The 20,630-nt window shown below is 44.8% G+C and overlaps 1 long non-coding RNA gene across 1 annotated transcript; it reads left to right on the top strand.

Annotated features, from left to right (window-relative positions):
• Positions 1-3,179: 3,179 nt before the first annotated feature.
• On the top strand, positions 3,180-18,686 carry LOC140695501 (uncharacterized). The gene is made up of 3 exons (XR_012071173.1): positions 3,180-3,302; positions 12,930-13,041; positions 18,545-18,686. It is a non-coding gene; the product is annotated as an uncharacterized lncRNA (long non-coding RNA).
• The last annotated feature ends 1,944 nt before the right edge of the window (positions 18,687-20,630 follow it).

Here is a 20,630-nt window from a genome sequence, read left to right as displayed (position 1 = left end):
TCTGTGCGGGCACAATTTCTCCTAGACATTGATGCCATATCGTGTTCCTGTGTGTGTTGTCTGGTTATATCTCCAATTGCTGTTGTTGCATTAGTTTTTGATGAAAAACCAATACTATTTCGATTTGCATAACTTCATTTTGATAATGCTTATCTCACAATTCTGAAAGTGCGCAGGACACTTCCTCTTGTGGAAATGAAGCTTTTAAAGGTTCTCAGCTCTGCATTCTGCTCTATGTTCATTTTGGAGTGTGTTCCAAAACAGCAAACTGAGAGTGCGCTTGTGCTTTGTAGTTCCACGGGAATGTCCCAATGAAAGCAGTTCTTCTCAGAGGCTTCTCTGTCTACAGAAACACCAGTGGAAGCATATCTATGGATGTCACATATCAGGGCCTGCTGGAATTGATCCCGCAGACCTACCTTGGTGTCCTCGGTGCCGTACCGTGCTGGTGCCATCCAAAATGTAGTAACCCCGCTTTAGGGAGATAATGCTGTAGGTAATGCTTCCTCTTCTAACGCTGTGGACTTGGACCACTCTTCCTTGTCCTCTCATCCTTGTGGCACGGGTGCACGAAGGCAACCACACAGCTGTTGCGCATCCTGTGCCTCAAACCAAACCATAATCCCAGCCCAGGTTAATGAATGTAGCAGATCCTAAGGCTTTTCATTCTGATTTCAAAACCAAGGCCCCCTGGATCCCTCAGACCTGATGAACGATATCTCTGATTCAGCCCCACACGTGCTCTATTGGCAAAATGCCCAATTGGTCCCTGGTCCTGCAGATGCACTGGGTGTTGGCCATGGGACATATTGGTAATCTCAAACCACGTGACCAGTTTTGATGCTTTATCATTGGTACACATTTTGGTTTGCTCTCTTGATTCGACCCACCACATCCCACAATGCACTCCAGATCCCTGAGACTCAGCGTGTGCCATCATTCGTAGCCCTATCCCTCACAGAACGTTGCCTCTGCTACCTCAAATGTGGCAGCTGGGATCTTGGACTCCGAATCAACTGTGGGGATATTTTGCGCTGGTTTTCTTTGAGTTCTGTCAGCCAAGCATCTGCTGTGCACTCTTGTAAATCTCAGCACATCACCGTCTATCCCATGTCTCCTGTCCGCTTGAGAGTGTGCGTCCAAGTTAAACAGAGTTTCACCCTTGTTGCTCCATCACCAGGGGTCAGACCCTCACGGGATTCCATTTCCTGCTTTGCCTTCTCCTGCTTCCAGGTGTCCTGAGGCCTCATCCTGTCTTTGGAAGTAACAGACCTCTCTTCGGCCAAGTGTCCTGTGCCAAGGGCTGGGTGAGTGGATGTTTCCATTGCTCTGTTCATGGGAGCGAGTGAGTGCAGGTTGCACTTCTTCTCTGCCAACTGGGCATCGATGAATCAACACTATCCAGATACATTTCACAGAAATGTGATATTTGCTTAGCTCTTTGTTTCTATACAGCCGTGGTGGGAGGGATGGTCCGAATACACCTGTTTTGACATTGTGTTGATATCTCATTTGCAGTCTTTAAGAAGTTTAAAAGAATTCATTTACATGTTTTGGGAGTTATACGAAAATGAAGTTATTTTTTGAAACACACTCAATCGACCTAGAAGCCAGACTTGTCAATTTTGGTAACATTTTGTCAGCTCGACGGAAAACCTAGACAGATAGAATGCAAATTGGCAGTCCAAACTGTTAAAGGGTTCATGTCGGCTCTTTACGGTTGAAGCCTCCGAAACCAACAGGAACCATGAAATAACTATTGGAAACTTGAAATAACCCCCAAACTTGGATACACTTGTGCATTGGTGCCCTTTACTCCCAATGACACCTACTGGCCAATATTGGCATTTCAAGGGGTAACATCCCTCTCTAGGAAAATACAAGAGGAAAGTTTGAATCCAAAAGCACCTAGAGGCATTCTAGCTAGGAGAACCCTGCTGCAATTATGCTAGTCTATGGAGAACCAGGTGTTCTTCTATCAGTGATGAGAACTTAATCATCCGATCATGTTGGGTAAAGCCATTTAACGCAACCAAGTCTGCACCCGCATGATATAGTGCCCACGGGGGCTTGACTCAAGTGAAAGACGATCCACATAAGCTGTGTCTTTTATATCATTGGCGACTTTTACAGTACAGTTCTCTTTCTGACTTGTACTATTTACCTATACTGTCTTGAAAAATTGAGGCCTAATACAGATTCAAGTTCAGTCAGATTCCCCTCTCTTACCACACTCCCTTCACCCCAGGGAAGACATAAGCACAACATTTGCTGAATCTAGCGGAAGGCCATCGTTTCTAGGTGTGAGCTAAGTATTCAATTCCTATCTATTTCAGCCAAGTTTATTGGACCTTTAAGGAGTTCACTGTTGTTCACAGAGTGTGAAGCTGGAGGAACTCTGATTCTAGGAGGGGCTTGTTTTACTCGTAATGGCTTCATTGCAGCTCAGCTACTGATCCTTCAAAATGGATGCCTGTGTGGAGGGGAGGGAAGGCAAGTGCTTGCTAGCTAGGCCCAAACCTGGGAAAAGGCTTACCTGGGCTTGGTGAATTCTGGTCTGAATGGCTTGGGAAGGCCCCTTGGGAAGTGTGGATTCCCATGACCTCTTCCAAGAACAGGAGCGTTTTGATCATCTCTGCCATCTCTTCTCTTGCAGACGTCAGGGACCTTGGACCCGTTCTTGGAGAAGAGAATTGAGGAACTTCCTCAAGTCCACGTTGGCACTCCGTATGTTTCTGCCAGTATCAGCGAGGTTCCATATGTCTCATGAATGTCTTTGGAGCCTGGTATCCTCTACAGCTGTCTCCACGCCAGTATTCTCCATTGTAGCAGAACATCTCTCATCCATGTGTTCGCATCTCTCCTCAATCCGTTCAGCCAGCTTTTCGGCCAGCTTCTCTTCGTGTCTCCCCTAAAGTTGACTTCACCAGGACTGGGCAAGTCTGAAAGTACCTCGGAGCCTCACCAGTAAGCTGATGACAGGCAGATCTTCCACTGTCTGCCCTTTCAGGTTCTGGAAACTGACCTGTGACCTCAGGTCTTTGGGCAGCAGCAGTATCTCGAACTTACACAGCTTCCCGGACCAAACACCTAAGCCAAGCTCCACAGAGGGCGGCAGCCCCTCCATCACACTGATCCACCCACAGAACTCTGCCCGGTTACCTAGGATCCAACAGCCACAACAAGCCTCGCGGTACACACCAACATTCCACCTGGAATCCAACCGCTAACTGCCATCCCCAATGGCTGCTGCATCTTGTCAGTGTTGAGGGAGGGGCTGCATCCGACGAGAAGTTCCTAAGGTAAATGTGATTCTACCCACTAGCGTCCCATGGGCCTTTCTTCTTCCCTCTTTCCTTTTGTTCAGATCTCTATGCACAGTACCAATGGAGGGAAGTGTGTCCCTTTTCAGTTGATGGTTTCACACGTCTTTAAACTTTCTAACAGTTCACAGTACACAGAGACCCACTAAAGGAGACTTATATTCCTATAATATCCGTAAACCCGGAATACATATGTGTCGCCTGATTTCTGCTGAAACACCCGCACTCTCAGGACATGGATCCATTGGTTTCCTGGGGGCTGAAATTCCAAGAAATGAAACCAACCCCAATGTGCACTTTACTGTCGGTCTCTTTTGCTCTTAGTACACGTTGGCAGAGCTACTTGCCTTTGTTATAGACTTCTTACAATTCTTCTCTACGTAGCGTAGAATATGGCATTCCTTCATCCTGTTGGAAGACATACAAGTCTACATCACGGATTACGAATCCATTTGATTCCAAATCGGCATTAGGGTTAGGTCACGATATGCTCTTATGAATCAAAATTTACGAATATGAATGCACGCCTCTGATTTCCGAATACAATTGTGCTGAGTACATGCAAGCCCGATACTGGGTCGATGCATGCTGAATGATCCTTGACATCACCTTAAGAATTTTCTTTTGAATAGTCATGTTTCCCGTGGTAAATGTCAGCCAACCGTACCATTTTGGTGCTTGTTTTTAGGTTTGATTCTTTGTTGGTCGGCTTCTAGCTTTTTTCGCAAACAAGTCAGGCCATGCATCTCCCCTTTCTCTTCAACAGAGAGTCAAATAAGCTGATTCACTTAAGAGAGTGCTTCCAATCACCTATGATTTCCTGCTTACCTCTCCCATATTTAGGGTTTTGATGTCCTACTTGCATTCTTCTTATTGCTTCTTTGCCACTCATGCTCTTCTTGCATTTCCAATAATGGTTTCTTCTTTCCATTTCATCTAGCTGCATTTCTATTCAGGGTTTATTTCTCAACCATTCTTTTAGGATAAATTTTAAACTGCTGAATTCTTTTAAGAATTGCCAGTCTGTGAAATTCACTAGATCTGCAGTTATTATAAATGGCGGTCATGTGGCATAGGCTACCCTACGTCGCAGCATTTGGCCATTCAGGTTATGGTCTTTGTCCTGACACTCCTCCCTGTCCTGCAATATTGCTGCCGAGATATCAGCTGAAACCTCTCTGGAGGTTCCCTTGTGACTATGTTGTATCCTCCAGGTGCAATTTAAATCACTGGGATATTCGTGAGCTTTGTTGATTTCAATCATACAGCTGCTGGTATGTCTATTGGGATTCCACCTCCTTTGGATGCTGTGAAATTCCTGAATTCGCATAGATGATACTTTCTTGGCTTTCAGCAAGTATCAGTCTGATTTTTCTACAGATAAATTTTCAGACATTTTTTGTTTCTTTATCTCTTGCTTTTCCATCTGGGACTCTTATGAATTCTAGTCTTTCATGCCCTGTCTTAACCCATGGTTCTACAGCAATGTTTACATTGGTTTGCACTTGCTTTCCTATGTCTGCTTCTGACTGAGGTTTTTCTGTTCCCCTGTCTTCACAGTCATTCACGCGTCCCTCTGCATTATCTAGTCTGCTTTCGACTAAATTTTAGCCCTGATATTATCACATCCATTGAGTTTCCTGATATTTTTTGGCTCGTTTTTAGAGTTTCTCTTCCCCTTTTCCGGTATTCTGCCTTATGTGATTCTGAGACACTGTTGTTTTTCAGTGTTTCCCTGACCTCCAATTTCAACACCTGGCCTGGATAGCGTTTTGCAGTCTAGTTGTTTAAAATCTTATCTTTTGGGCCTTCAATATCTTTGGAACTGAAAATGGTACTTCCTGTTTCTTTTACTGTTCTTCTTCATCTCTACAGGTCAGGTAATATCAAGTATCTAATGTAGACTTCTAGGGCTTGGTTAAGTGAAAATTTTAGACTCTTGGCTCTATGCAATTCCATGGGATTTCTGTGAGGACAATTTCTCCTAGACATTGATGCCATATCGTGTTCCTGTGTGTGTTGTCTGGTATATCTCCAATTGCTGGTGTTGCATTAGTTTTGATGAACATCCCATCCTATTTCGATTAGCATAACTTCATTTTGATTATGTTTTTCTCACAATTCTGAAAGTGCGCAGGGCACTTCCTCTTGTGGAAATGAAGCTTCTAAAGTTTCTCAGCTCTGCATTCTGCTCTATGTCATTTTGGAGTGTTTCCAAAACAGCAAACTGAGAGTGTGCTTGTGATTTGTAGTGCCTCGGGAATGTCATAATGAAAGCAGTTCTTCTCAGAGCTTCTCTGTCTACAGAAACACCAGTGGAAGCATATCTATGGATGTCACATATCAGGGCCTGCTGGAATGATCCCGCAGACCTACCTTGGTGTCCTCGGTGCCGTACCATGCCGGTGCCATCCAAAATGTAGCATCTGTTTTTGGGAGGTAGTGCTGAAGGTAATGCTTCCTCTTCTCATGCTGTGGTCTTGGACCACTCTTCCTTGTCCTCTCATCATTGTGGCACGGGTTCACGAAAGCAATCACAGAGGTGTTGCGCATCCTGTGCCTCAAACCAAACCATAATCCCAGCCCAGGTTATGAATGTAGCAGATCCTAAGGCTTTTCATTCTGATTTCAAAACCAAGGCCCCCTGGACCACTCAGAGCAGATGCACGATAGCTCTGATTCAGCCCCACACGTTCTCTATTGGCAAAATGCCCAATTGGTCCCTGGTCCTGCAAATGTACTGTGTGTGGCCATGGGCCATATCAGTAATCTCAACCGCGCGACCAGTGTGGTTGCTTTATCATTTGTACACATTTCGGTTTGCTCTCTTGATTCGACCCACCACATCCCACAATGCACTCCAGATCCCTGAGACTCAGCGTGTGCCATCATCCGTAGCCCTATCCCTCACTGACCGTTGCCTCTGCTACCTCAAATTTGGCAGCTGGGATCTTGGTCTCAGAATCAACTGTGGGGATATTTTGCGCTGGTTTTGGAGTCCTGTCAGCCAAGCATCGGCTGTGCACTCTTGTAAATCTCAGCACATCACCTTCAATCCCATGTCTCCTGTCCGCTTGAGAGTGTGCGTCCAAATTAAACACAGTTCACCCTTGCTGCTCCATCACCAGGGGTCAGACCCTGCACTGGTTTCCATTCCCTGCTTTGCCTTCTCCTGCTTCCAGGTGTCCTGAGGCCTCATCCTGTCTTTGGAAATAACAGACCTCTCTTCGGCCAGTATCCTGTGCCAAATGCTGGGTGAGTTGGTGTTTCCATTCCTCTGTACATGGGAGCGAGTGAGTGCAGGTTGCACTTCTTCTCTGCCACCTGGGCATCGATGAATCTACACTATCCAGATACATTTCACAGAAATGTGATATTTGCTTAGCTCTTTGTTTCTATACAGCCGTGGTGGGAGGGATTGTCCGAAGACACCTTTTTTGACATTGTGTTCATATCTCATTTGCAGTCTTTAAGAAGTTTAGCAGAATTCATTTACATGTTTTAGGAGTTATACGAAAATGAATTTACTTTTTGAAACACACTCAATCGACCTAGAAGCCAGACTTGTCAATTTTCTAACATTTTGTCAGCTCTACGGAAAACCTAGACAGATAGAATGCAAACTAGCAGTCCAAACTGTTAAAGGGGTCATGTCAGCTCTTTACGGTTGAAGCCTCTGAACCCAACAGGAACCATGAAATAACTATTGGAAATATGAAATAACCCCAACCTTGGATATACTTGTGCATGTGGTGCACTTTACACCCAATGACACCTACTGGCCTATGTTGGCATTTCTAGGGGTAACATCCCTCTCTAGGAAAATACAAGGGAAAACAAACCAAATAAATACATTTAGGTTTGAATCCAAAAGCACCTAGAGGCATTGTAGCTCAGGGAACCCTGCTGCAGCTATGCCAGGCTATTGAGAACCAGGTGTTCTCCTATCAGTGATGAGATATTTTAATCATCCGATCATGTTGGGTAAAGCAATTGAACGCAACCAAATCTGCACCACATGATATAGTGCCCCCGGGGGCTTGACTCAAGTGAAAGAATGTCCACATAGCTGTGTCTTTAATGTCATTGGCGACTTTTACAGTTCAGTTCACTATCTGATTCTAATATTTACCCAGACTGTCTTGAAAAACTGAGGCCTAATACATATTCAAGTTCAGTCAAAGTTTCCCCTCACTTACCACACTCCCTTCACCCCAGGGAAGACATAAACCCAGCAATTGCGGAATCTAGTGTAAGGCCATCGTTTCTTTGTGGGAGGTAAGTATTCAATCCCTATATATTTCAGTCGAGAGTATTTGACCTTTAAGGAGATCACTGTTGTTCACAGAGTGTTAAGCTAGAGGAACTCTGGTTCTAGGAGGGGCTTGCCATTCTCGTACTGGCTTCATTGCAGCTCAGGTCCTGATCCTTCAGATGGATGCCTGAGTAGAGGGGAGGGAAGGGCAAGTGCTTGATAGCTAGGCCCCAACCTGGGAAAAGGCTTACCTGGGCTTGGTGCATTTTGGTCTCTAGGGCTTGGAAATGACCCTTGGGACGTGTGGATTCTCACGACCTCTTCCAAGAACATGAGCGTTTTGATCATCTCTGCCATCTCTTCTTTTGCAGACGTCAGGGATCTTGGACCCGTTCTTGGAGCAGAGAATCGAGGAACTTCCTCAAGTCCACGTTGGCACTCCGTAGGTTTCTGCCAGGATCAGCGAGGTTCAATATGTCTCATGAATATCTTTCGAGCCTGGTATCCTCTACAGCTGTCTCCAGGCCAGTATTCTCCACTGTAGCACAACATCTCTCATCAATGTGTTCGCATCTCTCCTCAATCCGTTCAGCCAGCTTTTCGGCCAGCTTCTCTTCGTGTCTCCCCTAAAGTCGACTTCAACAGGACTGGGCAATTCTGACAGTACCTCGGAGCCTCACCAGTAAGCTGATGACAGGCAGATCTTCCACTGTCTGCCCTTTCAGGTTCTGGAAACTAACCCGTGAACTCAGGTCTTTGGGCAGCAGCAATATCTTGAACTGACACAGCTTCCCGGACCAAAGACCTAAGCCAAGCTCCACAGAGGGCGGCAGCCCCTCCATCACACTGATCCACCCACAGAACTCTGCCCGGTTACCTAGGATCCACCAGCCACAACAAGCCTCGCGGAACACACCAACATTCCACCTGGAATCCAACCGCTAACTGCCATCCCCAATGGCTGCTGCATCTTGTCAGTGTTGGGGAAGGGGCTGCACCCGACGAGAGGTTCCTAAGGTAAATGTGATTCTACCCACTAGCGTCCCATGGGCCTTTGTTCTTCCCTCTTCTCTTTTGTTAAGATCTCTATGCACATTACCAACGGAGGGAAGTGTGTCAATTTTCAGTTGATGTTTTCACACGTCTTTAAACTGTCTAACAGTTCACAGTACACAGAGACCCACTACAGGAAACTATTTTTTCTGTAATATCCGGACACCCGGAATACATATCCGTCGGTTGATTTCTGCTGAAACCCCCGCATTCTCAGGACATGGATCCATTGGTTTCATGGGGGCTGAATTTCCTAGAAATGAAACCAACCCCAATGTGCACTTTACTGTCTGTCTCTTTTGCTCTTAGTACACTTTTGCAGAGCTACTTGTCTTTGTGATAGGCTTATGCCATTTCTTCTCGACGTAGGGTAGAATATGGCATTCATTCGTACTGTTGGAAGACTTGCAAGTCTATATCACGGACTAGGAATCCATTTGACTCCAAATTGGCATTTGAGTAGGTCACTATATGCTCTTTTGAATCAATATTTACGAATATGAATGCACGCCTCTGATTTCCGAATACAAGTGTGCTGAGTACATTCAAGCCGCGATACTGGGTCGATGCGGGCTGAATGATCCTTGACATCACCTTGAGTATTTTCTTTTGAATAATCATGGTTCCCTTGGTATCTGTCAGCCAACCGTACCCTTTGGGTGCTTGTTTGTTGGTTTTATTCTTTGTTGGTCTGCTTCTCGTTTGTTTTGCAATCACGTCAGGCCATGCATCTCTCCGTTCGCTTCCAACAGAGAGTCATATAAGCTGATTCACTTAAGACAGTGCTTCCAATCACCTAGGATTTCCTGCTTCCCTCTCCCGTCTTTAGGGTTTTGATATCCTCCTTGCCTTCTTCTTGTTTCTTTTTGCCACTCATGCTCTTCTTGCATTTCCAGTAATGGTTTTCTTCTTTCCATTTCATCTTGCTGCTTTTCTATTCAGGGGAGAATTCTCAACCTTTCTTTTAGGATAAGGTTCGAACTGCTGAATTCTTTTAAGATTGGCCGGTCTGTGGATTTCTCTAGCTCTGCCGTTATTAGAAATGGCGGTCATGTGGCCTAGGCTACCCTAGATGTCAGCATTTGGCCATTCAGGATATGGTCTGTGTCCTGGCACTCCTCCCTGTCCTGCAATATTTCTTCCGAGATATCAGCTGAAACCCCTCTGGAGGTTCTCTTGTGACTATGTTGTTTTCCTCCAGGCGCATTTTAAATCACTGGGATGCTCATGAACTTTGTTGATTTGACTCCTACAGCTGCTTGTAGGTCTATTGGGATTCCACCTCCTTTGAACGCTGTGTACTTCCTGAAATCGCATAAATGATTCTCTCTTGGCTTTCAACAAGTTTCAGTCTGATTATTCTACAGATCACTTTTCAGACATTTTGTGTTTCTTTCTCTCTTGCTTTTCCATCTGAGACTCTGACGAATTCTAGTCTTTCATGCCTTATCTTACCCCAGGATTCAACAGCATTGTGTTCATTGGTTTGCACTTGCTTTCCTATGTGTGCTTGTGAACGAGAGATTTCTGTTACCCTGTCTTCACAGTCATTCACGCGTCCCTCTGCATTATCTATTGTGCTTAGGACTGAATTTTACCCCTGATATTATCTCATCCATTGAGTTTGCTGATATTATTTGGCTCGTCTTTCGACTTTCTCTTCCCCTTTTCTGGTATTCTGCCTTTTGTGATTCTGAGACACTGTTGTTCTTCAGGGTTTCCCTCACCTCCCTTTTCAATAATTGCTCTGAATTGCATTTTGCAGTCTAGTTGTTTGAAATTTTATCTTTTTGGCCTTCAATCTCTGTGGAACTGAAAATGGTACTTCCTTCTTCTTTTACTGTACTTCTTCGTCTCTACTGCTCTGGTAATATCAGGTATCTAATGTAGACTTCTATGGCTTTGTTATGGGAAAACTTTAGACTCTTGCCTCTATGCAATTCCATGGGATTCCTGTGAGGACTATTTCTCCTAGACATTGATGCCATGTCCTGTTCCTGTGTGTGTTGTCTGGTACACCTCCAATTGCTGATGTTTCCTTTGTTGTGATGAACACCCCATACTGTTTCGATTAGCATACCCTCATTTTGTTTATGCTTATCTTAAATTTCTGAAAGTGCACAGGACACTTCCTCTTGTGGAAATGAAACTTCTAAAGGTTCTCAGCTCTGCATTCTGTTCTGTGTCATTTTGGAGTGTTTCCAAAACAGCCAACTGAGAGTGCGTTTGTGCTTTGTAGTGCCACGGGAATGTCCCAATTAAACCAGTTCTTCCCACAGATTCTCTGTTTACAGAAACACCATTGGAAGCAGATCTATGGATGTCAAACATCAGGGCCTGCTGGAATGATCCCGCAGACTTACCTTGGTGTCCTCGGTGCCGTACCGTTCCGGGGCCATCGAAAATGTAGAATCGGCTTTTGGGAGATAATGATGAAGGAAATGTTTCCTCTTCTCACGCTGTGCACTTGGACCACTCTTCTTTGTTCTCTCATCCTTGTGGCACCTGTGCACGAAGGAATACACAGAGCTGTTGCAAACCCTGTGCCTCAAACCAAACCATAATCCCAGCCCAGGTTATGAATGTAGCAGATCCTAAGGCTTTTTATTCTGATTTCAAACCCAAGGCCCCCTGGATCCCTCAGACCAGATGCACGATAGCTCTGATTCAGCCCCACACGTGCTCTATTGGCAAAATGCCCAATTGGTCCCTGGTCCTGCAGATGCACTGGGTGTGGCCATGGGACATATCGGTAATCTCAACCGCGCGGCCAGTGTGGTTGTTTTATCATTGGTACACAGTTTGGTTTGCTCTCTTGTTTCGACCCACCACATCCCACAACGCACTCCAGATCCCTGAGATTCAGCGTGTGCCGTCATCTGTAGCCCTATCCCTCACTGACCATTTCCTCTGCTACCTCAAATTTGGCAGCTCGGATCTTGGTCTCAGATTCAAATGTGGGTATATTTTGCACTGGTTTCTTTGAATTCTGTCATCCAAGCATCTGCTCTGCACTCTTCTAACACTCAGCACATCACATTCAATCCCAAGTCTCCTGTCCGCTTGAATTTGTGGGTCCAAGATAAACAGAGTTTCACCTTTGCTGCTCCATCACCAGGGATCAGACCCTGCACTTGCTTCCATTCCCTGCTTTGCCTTCTACAACTTCCAGGTGTTCTGTGGTCTCATCCTGTCTTTGGAACTAACAGACCTCTCTTCTGCAAGTGTCCTGTGCCAAGGGCTGTGTGAGTGGATGTTTCCATTTCTGTGTACATGGGAACGAGTGAGCGCAGGTTGAACAGCTTCTCTGCCAACTGGGCATCGATGAATCGACACTTTCCAGATACAGTTCACAGAAATGTGTTTTGTTTTGTTCTTTGTTTCCATATAGCCGTGTTGGGAGGGATTGTCCAAAGACTCCAGTTTTGACATTGTGTTGATATCTCATTTGCAGGCTTTAAAAATCTTAATAGAATTGATTTACATGTTTTGGAAGTTATACGGAAATGAAGTTAGTTTTTGAAACTTTCTAAATTGACCTAGAAGTGAGACTTGTCATTTTTGGTAACATTTTGTCAGCTCCAAGGAAAACATAGACAGATAGAATCTAAACTAGCAGTCCAAACTGTTGAAGCAGTCATGTCAACTCTTTCCTGTTGAAGCCACCGAAACCAACAGGAAACATGAAATACCTATTGGAAAATAGCAATAACCCCCAACATTGGATTCACTTGTGCATGTTGTGCCCTTTACTCCCAATGACTCCTACTGGCCAGTGTTGGCATTTCTCGGTGTAACATCCCACTCTAGGAAAATACAAAAGAAATCAACCCAAATATATACATTTAGGTTTGAATCCAAAACCACCTAGAAGCATTATAGTTTTGAGAACCCTGTTGCAGCTATGTTAGGCTATTGAGAACCAGGTGTTTTTCTATCCGTGATGAGAACGCTTAATCTTCCGATCATGTTGGTTAAAGTCATTTAACGCAACCAAGTCTGCTCCTCCATGATATAGTGCCCCGGGGGCTTGAATCAAGTGAAGGACGGTCCACATAAGCTGAATCTTTAATGTCTTTGGCGAATTTTACATTTCCGCTCACTATCAGACTTATAATATTTACCTATACTGTCTTGAAAATATGAGGCCTAATACATATTCAAGTTCAATCAAAGATTCCCCTCACTTACCACATTCCCTTCACCCCAGAGTAGACATAAACCCAGCATTTGCTGAATCTAGAGGAAGGACATCGTTTCTTTGTGTGAGCGAAGTATTCAATTCCTATCTATTTCAGTCGAGACTATTTGACCTTTAAGGAGTTCACTGTTGTTCACAGAGTGTGAAGCAGGAGGAACTCTGATTCTAGGAGGGGCTTGCATTTCTCTTGCTGGCTCATTGCAGGTCAGGTACTGATCCTTCAAAATGGATGCCTGAGTGGAGGGGAGGGAAGAGAAAGTGCTTGCTAGCTAGGCCCAAACCTGGAATAAGGCTTACCTGGGCTTGGTTCATTTTGGTCTGAATGGCTTGGAAATGCCCCTTGGGAAGTGTGGATTCTCACGACCTCTTCCAAGAACATGAGCGTTTTGATCATCTCTGCCATCTCTTCTCTTTTAGACGTCAGGCATCTTGGACCCGTTCTTGGAGCAGAGAATTGATGAACTTCCTCAAGTCCACGTTGGCACTCTGTATGTTTCTGCCAGTATCAGCAAGGTTCAATATGTCTCATTAATGTCTTTCGATCCTGGTATTGTCTACAGCTGTCTCCAGGCCAGTATTCTCCATTGTAGCAGAATATTTCTAATCAGTGTGTTCGCATCTCTCCTCAGTCCGTGCAGCCAGCTTTTTGGCCAGCTTCTCTTCGTTTCTCCCATAAAGTCAACTTCAACATGACTGGGCAAGTCTGAAAGTACTTTGGAGCCTTACCAGTAAGCTGATGATAGGCTGATCTTCCACTGTCTGCCTTTCAGGTTCTGGAAACTTACCCGTGAACTCAGGTCTTAGGGGAAGAGCAGCAGAATCTCGAACTTACACAGCTTCCCAGACGAAAGAACTAAGCCATGCTCCACAGAGGGCGGCAGCCCCTCCATCACACTGATCCACCCACAGAACTCTGCCCGGTTACCTAGGATCCACCAGCCACAACAAGCCTCGCGGTACACACCAACATTCCACCTGGAATCCAACCGCTAACTGCCACCCCCAAAGCCTGCTGCCTCTTGTCAGTGTTAGGGGAGTGGCTGCATCCGATGAGAGGTTCCTAAGGCAAATGTGATTCTACCCACTAGCGTCCCATGGGCCTTTGTTCTCCCCTGTATCCTTTTGTTCTGATTTGTGTGCACAGTACCAAAGGAGGGAAGTGTGTCCATTTTCAGTTGATGGTTCCACACGTCTTTTAACTTTCTTACACTTCACAGTACACAGAGACCCAATAAAGAATCTTATGTTCCTGTAATACCCGTACATCTGGGATACATATACGTTGGTTGATTTCTGCTGAAACCCCCACAATCTCAGGACATGGATCCATTGGTTTCATTGGGGCTGAAACTCCAAGAGATGAAACCAACAACAATGTGCACTTTAATGTCTATCCCTTTTGCTCTTGGTACACTTTTGCAGAGCTACTTGTCTTTGTTATAGGCTTATGCCATTTCTTCTCTATGTAGGGTATAATATGGCATTCATTCATCCTGTTGGAAGACTTGCAAGTATATATCACTGACTAGGAATCCATCTGATACCAAATCGGCATTTGGTTTAGGTCACAATATGCTCTTATGAATCAATATTTATGAATAGAAATGCACGCCTTCGATTTACAAAATCAAGTGTGTTGAATATATGCAAGCCGCGATACTAGGTCGATGCGTGCTAAATGATCCTTCACAACACCTTGAGTATTTTCTTTTGAATAATCATGGTTCCCTTGGTATATGTCAGTCAACCGTACCCTTTTGTTACTTGTTTGTCTGTTTGATTCTTTGTTGGCCTGCTTCTCGTTTGTTTAGCAAAATGTCATGCCATTCATCTCTCCGTTCGCTTCAAAGAGAGAGTCATATAAGCTGATTCACTTAAGACAGTGCTTCCAATCACCTATGATTTCCTGCTTACCTCTCCCATATTTAGGGTTTTGATGTCCTACTTGCATTCTTCTTATTGCTTCTTTGCCACTCATGCTCTTCTTGCATTTCCAATAATGGTTTCTTCTTTCCATTTCATCTAGCTGCATTTCTATTCAGGGTTTATTTCTCAACCATTCTTTTAGGATAAATTTTAAACTGCTGAATTCTTTTAAGAATTGCCAGTCTGTGAAATTCACTAGATCTGCAGTTATTATAAATGGCGGTCATGTGGCATAGGCTACCCTACGTCGCAGCATTTGGCCATTCAGGTTATGGTCTTTGTCCTGACACTCCTCCCTGTCCTGCAATATTGCTGCCGAGATATCAGCTGAAACCTCTCTGGAGGTTCCCTTGTGACTATGTTGTATCCTCCAGGTGCAATTTAAATCACTGGGATATTCGTGAGCTTTGTTGATTTCAATCATACAGCTGCTGGTATGTCTATTGGGATTCCACCTCCTTTGGATGCTGTGAAATTCCTGAATTCGCATAGATGATACTTTCTTGGCTTTCAGCAAGTATCAGTCTGATTTTTCTACAGATAAATTTTCAGACATTTTTTGTTTCTTTATCTCTTGCTTTTCCATCTGGGACTCTTATGAATTCTAGTCTTTCATGCCCTGTCTTAACCCATGGTTCTACAGCAATGTTTACATTGGTTTGCACTTGCTTTCCTATGTCTGCTTCTGACTGAGGTTTTTCGGTTCCCCTGTCTTCACAGTCATTCACGCGTCCCTCTGCATTATCTAGTCTGCTTTCGACTAAATTTTAGCCCTGATATTATCACATCCATTGAGTTTCCTGATATTTTTTGGCTCGTTTTTAGAGTTTCTCTTCCCCTTTTCCGGTATTCTGCCTTATGTGATTCTGAGACACTGTTGTTTTTCAGTGTTTCCCTGACCTCCAATTTCAACACCTGGCCTGGATAGCGTTTTGCAGTCTAGTTGTTTAAAATCTTATCTTTTGGGCCTTCAATATCTTTGGAACTGAAAATGGTACTTCCTGTTTCTTTTACTGTTCTTCTTCATCTCTACAGGTCAGGTAATATCAAGTATCTAATGTAGACTTCTAGGGCTTGGTTAAGTGAAAATTTTAGACTCTTGGCTCTATGCAATTCCATGGGATTTCTGTGAGGACAATTTCTCCTAGACATTGATGCCATATCGTGTTCCTGTGTGTGTTGTCTGGTATATCTCCAATTGCTGGTGTTGCATTAGTTTTGATGAACATCCCATCCTATTTCGATTAGCATAACTTCATTTTGATTATGTTTTTCTCACAATTCTGAAAGTGCGCAGGGCACTTCCTCTTGTGGAAATGAAGCTTCTAAAGTTTCTCAGCTCTGCATTCTGCTCTATGTCATTTTGGAGTGTTTCCAAAACAGCAAACTGAGAGTGTGCTTGTGATTTGTAGTGCCTCGGGAATGTCATAATGAAAGCAGTTCTTCTCAGAGCTTCTCTGTCTACAGAAACACCAGTGGAAGCATATCTATGGATTTCACATATCAGGGCCTGCTGGAATGATCCCGCAGACCTACCTTGGTGTCCTCGGTGCCGTACCGTGCCGGTGCCATCCAAAATGTAGCATCTGTTTTTGGGAGGTAGTGCTGAAGGTAATGCTTCCTCTTCTCATGCTGTGGTCTTGGACCACTCTTCCTTGTCCTCTCATCATTGTGGCACGGGTTCACGAAAGCAATCACAGAGGTGTTGCGCATCCTGTGCCTCAAACCAAACCATAATCCCAGCCCAGGTTATGAATGTAGCAGATCCTAAGGCTTTTCATTCTGATTTCAAAACCAAGGCCCCCTGGACCACTCAGAGCAGATGCACGATAGCTCTGATTCAGCCCCACACGTTCTCTATTGGCAAAATGCCCAATTGGTCCCTGGTCCTGCAAATGTACTGTGTGTGGCCATGGGCCATATCAGTAATCTCAACCGCGCGACCAGTGTGGTTGCTTTATCATTTGTACACATTTCGGTTTGCTCTCTTGATTCGACCCACCACATCCCACAATGCACTCCAGATCCCTGAGACTCAGCGTGTGCCATCATCCGTAGCCCTATCCCTCACTGACCGTTGCCTCTGCTACCTCAAATTTGGCAGCTGGGATCTTGGTCTCAGAATCAACTGTGGGGATATTTTGCGCTGGTTTTGGAGTCCTGTCAGCCAAGCATCGGCTGTGCACTCTTGTAAATCTCAGCACATCACCTTCAATCCCATGTCTCCTGTCCGCTTGAGAGTGTGCGTCCAAATTAAACACAGTTCACCCTTGCTGCTCCATCACCAGGGGTCAGACCCTGCACTGGTTTCCATTCCCTGCTTTGCCTTCTCCTGCTTCCAGGTGTCCTGAGGCCTCATCCTGTCTTTGGAAATAACAGACCTCTCTTCGGCCAGTATCCTGTGCCAAATGCTGGGTGAGTTGGTGTTTCCATTCCTCTGTACATGGGAGCGAGTGAGTGCAGGTTGCACTTCTTCTCTGCCACCTGGGCATCGATGAATCTACACTATCCAGATACATTTCACAGAAATGTGATATTTGCTTAGCTCTTTGTTTCTATACAGCCGTGGTGGGAGGGATTGTCCGAAGACACCTTTTTTGACATTGTGTTCATATCTCATTTGCAGTCTTTAAGAAGTTTAGCAGAATTCATTTACATGTTTTAGGAGTTATACGAAAATGAATTTACTTTTTGAAACACACTCAATCGACCTAGAAGCCAGACTTGTCAATTTTCTAACATTTTGTCAGCTCTACGGAAAACCTAGACAGATAGAATGCAAACTAGCAGTCCAAACTGTTAAAGGGGTCATGTCAGCTCTTTACGGTTGAAGCCTCTGAACCCAACAGGAACCATGAAATAACTATTGGAAATATGAAATAACCCCAACCTTGGATATACTTGTGCATGTGGTGCACTTTACACCCAATGACACCTACTGGCCTATGTTGGCATTTCTAGGGGTAACATCCCTCTCTAGGAAAATACAAGGGAAAACAAACCAAATAAATACATTTAGGTTTGAATCCAAAAGCACCTAGAGGCATTGTAGCTCAGGGAACCCTGCTGCAGCTATGCCAGGCTATTGAGAACCAGGTGTTCTCCTATCAGTGATGAGATATTTTAATCATCCGATCATGTTGGGTAAAGCAATTGAACGCAACCAAATCTGCACCACATGATATAGTGCCCCCGGGGGCTTGACTCAAGTGAAAGAATGTCCACATAGCTGTGTCTTTAATGTCATTGGCGACTTTTACAGTTCAGTTCACTATCTGATTCTAATATTTACCCAGACTGTCTTGAAAAACTGAGGCCTAATACATATTCAAGTTCAGTCAAAGTTTCCCCTCACTTACCACACTCCCTTCACCCCAGGGAAGACATAAACCCAGCAATTGCGGAATCTAGTGTAAGGCCATCGTTTCTTTGTGGGAGGTAAGTATTCAATCCCTATATATTTCAGTCGAGAGTATTTGACCTTTAAGGAGATCACTGTTGTTCACAGAGTGTTAAGCTAGAGGAACTCTGGTTCTAGGAGGGGCTTGCCATTCTCGTACTGGCTTCATTGCAGCTCAGGTCCTGATCCTTCAGATGGATGCCTGAGTAGAGGGGAGGGAAGGGCAAGTGCTTGATAGCTAGGCCCCAACCTGGGAAAAGGCTTACCTGGGCTTGGTGCATTTTGGTCTCTAGGGCTTGGAAATGACCCTTGGGACGTGTGGATTCTCACGACCTCTTCCAAGAACATGAGCGTTTTGATCATCTCTGCCATCTCTTCTTTTGCAGACGTCAGGGATCTTGGACCCGTTCTTGGAGCAGAGAATCGAGGAACTTCCTCAAGTCCACGTTGGCACTCCGTAGGTTTCTGCCAGGATCAGCGAGGTTCAATATGTCTCATGAATATCTTTCGAGCCTGGTATCCTCTACAGCTGTCTCCAGGCCAGTATTCTCCACTGTAGCACAACATCTCTCATCAATGTGTTCGCATCTCTCCTCAATCCGTTCAGCCAGCTTTTCGGCCAGCTTCTCTTCGTGTCTCCCCTAAAGTCGACTTCAACAGGACTGGGCAATTCTGACAGTACCTCGGAGCCTCACCAGTAAGCTGATGACAGGCAGATCTTCCACTGTCTGCCCTTTCAGGTTCTGGAAACTAACCCGTGAACTCAGGTCTTTGGGCAGCAGCAATATCTTGAACTGACACAGCTTCCCGGACCAAAGACCTAAGCCAAGCTCCACAGAGGGCGGCAGCCCCTCCATCACACTGATCCACCCACAGAACTCTGCCCGGTTACCTAGGATCCACCAGCCACAACAAGCCTCGCGGTACACACCAACATTCCACCTGGAATCCAACCGCTAACTGCCATCCCCAATGGCTGCTGCATCTTGTCAGTGTTGGGGAAGGGGCTGCACCCGACGAGAGGTTCCTAAGGTAAATGTGATTCTACCCACTAGCGTCCCATGGGCCTTTGTTCTTCCCTCTTCTCTTTTGTTAAGATCTCTATGCACATTACCAACGGAGGGAAGTGTGTCAATTTTCAGTTGATGTTTTCACACGTCTTTAAACTGTCTAACAGTTCACAGTACACAGAGACCCACTACAGGAAACTATTTTTTCTGTAATATCCGGACACCCGGAATACATATCCGTCGGTTGATTTCTGCTGAAACCCCCGCATTCTCAGGACATGGATCCATTGGTTTCATGGGGGCTGAATTTCCTAGAAATGAAACCAACCCCAATGTGCACTTTACTGTCTGTCTCTTTTGCTCTTAGTACACTTTTGCAGAGCTACTTGTCTTTGTGATAGGCTTATGCCATTTCTTCTCGACGTAGGGTAGAATATGGCGTTCATTCGTACTGTTGGAAGACTTGCAAGTCTATATCACGGACTAGGAATCCATTTGACTCCAAATTGGCATTTGAGTAGGTCACTATATGCTCTTTTGAATCAATATTTACGAATATGAATGCACGCCTCTGATTTCCGAATACAAGTGTGCTGAGTACATTCAAGCCGCGATACTGGGTTGATGCGGGCTGAATGATCCTTGACATCACCTTGAGTATTTTCTTTTGAATAATCATGGTTCCCTTGGTATCTGTCAGCCAACCGTACCCTTTGGGTGCTTGTTTGTTGGTTTTATTCTTTGTTGGTCTGCTTCTCGTTTGTTTTGCAATCACGTCAGGCCATGCATCTCTCCGTTCGCTTCCAACAGAGAGTCATATAAGCTGATTCACTTAAGACAGTGCTTCCAATCACCTAGGATTTCCTGCTTCCCTCTCCCGTCTTTAGGGTTTTGATATCCTCCTTGCCTTCTTCTTGTTTCTTTTTGCCACTCATGCTCTTCTTGCATTTCCAGTAATGGTTTTCTTCTTTCCATTTCATCTTGCTGCTTTTCTATTCAGGGGAGAATTCTCAACCTTTCTTTTAGGATAAGGTTCGAACTGCTGAATTCTTTTAAGATTGGCCGGTCTGTGGATTTCTCTAGCTCTGCCGTTATTAGAAATGGCGGTCATGTGGCCTAGGCTACCCTAGATGTCAGCATTTGGCCATTCAGGATATGGTCTGTGTCCTGGCACTCCTCCCTGTCCTGCAATATTTCTTCCGAGATATCAGCTGAAACCCCTCTGGAGGTTCTCTTGTGACTATGTTGTTTTCCTCCAGGCGCATTTTAAATCACTGGGATGCTCATGAACTTTGTTGATTTGACTCCTACAGCTGCTTGTAGGTCTATTGGGATTCCACCTCCTTTGAACGCTGTGTACTTCCTGAAATCGCATAAATGATTCTCTCTTGGCTTTCAACAAGTTTCAGTCTGATTATTCTACAGATCACTTTTCAGACATTTTGTGTTTCTTTCTCTCTTG

The sequence above is a fragment of the Vicugna pacos genome, unplaced genomic scaffold (assembly GCF_048564905.1).
Source record: "Vicugna pacos unplaced genomic scaffold, VicPac4 scaffold_247, whole genome shotgun sequence".
NCBI classification, from domain to species: domain Eukaryota; kingdom Metazoa; phylum Chordata; class Mammalia; order Artiodactyla; family Camelidae; genus Vicugna; species Vicugna pacos.
Note: the sequence above shows the minus strand (reverse complement) of the source record. Positions and strands in the feature narration are given on the sequence as shown.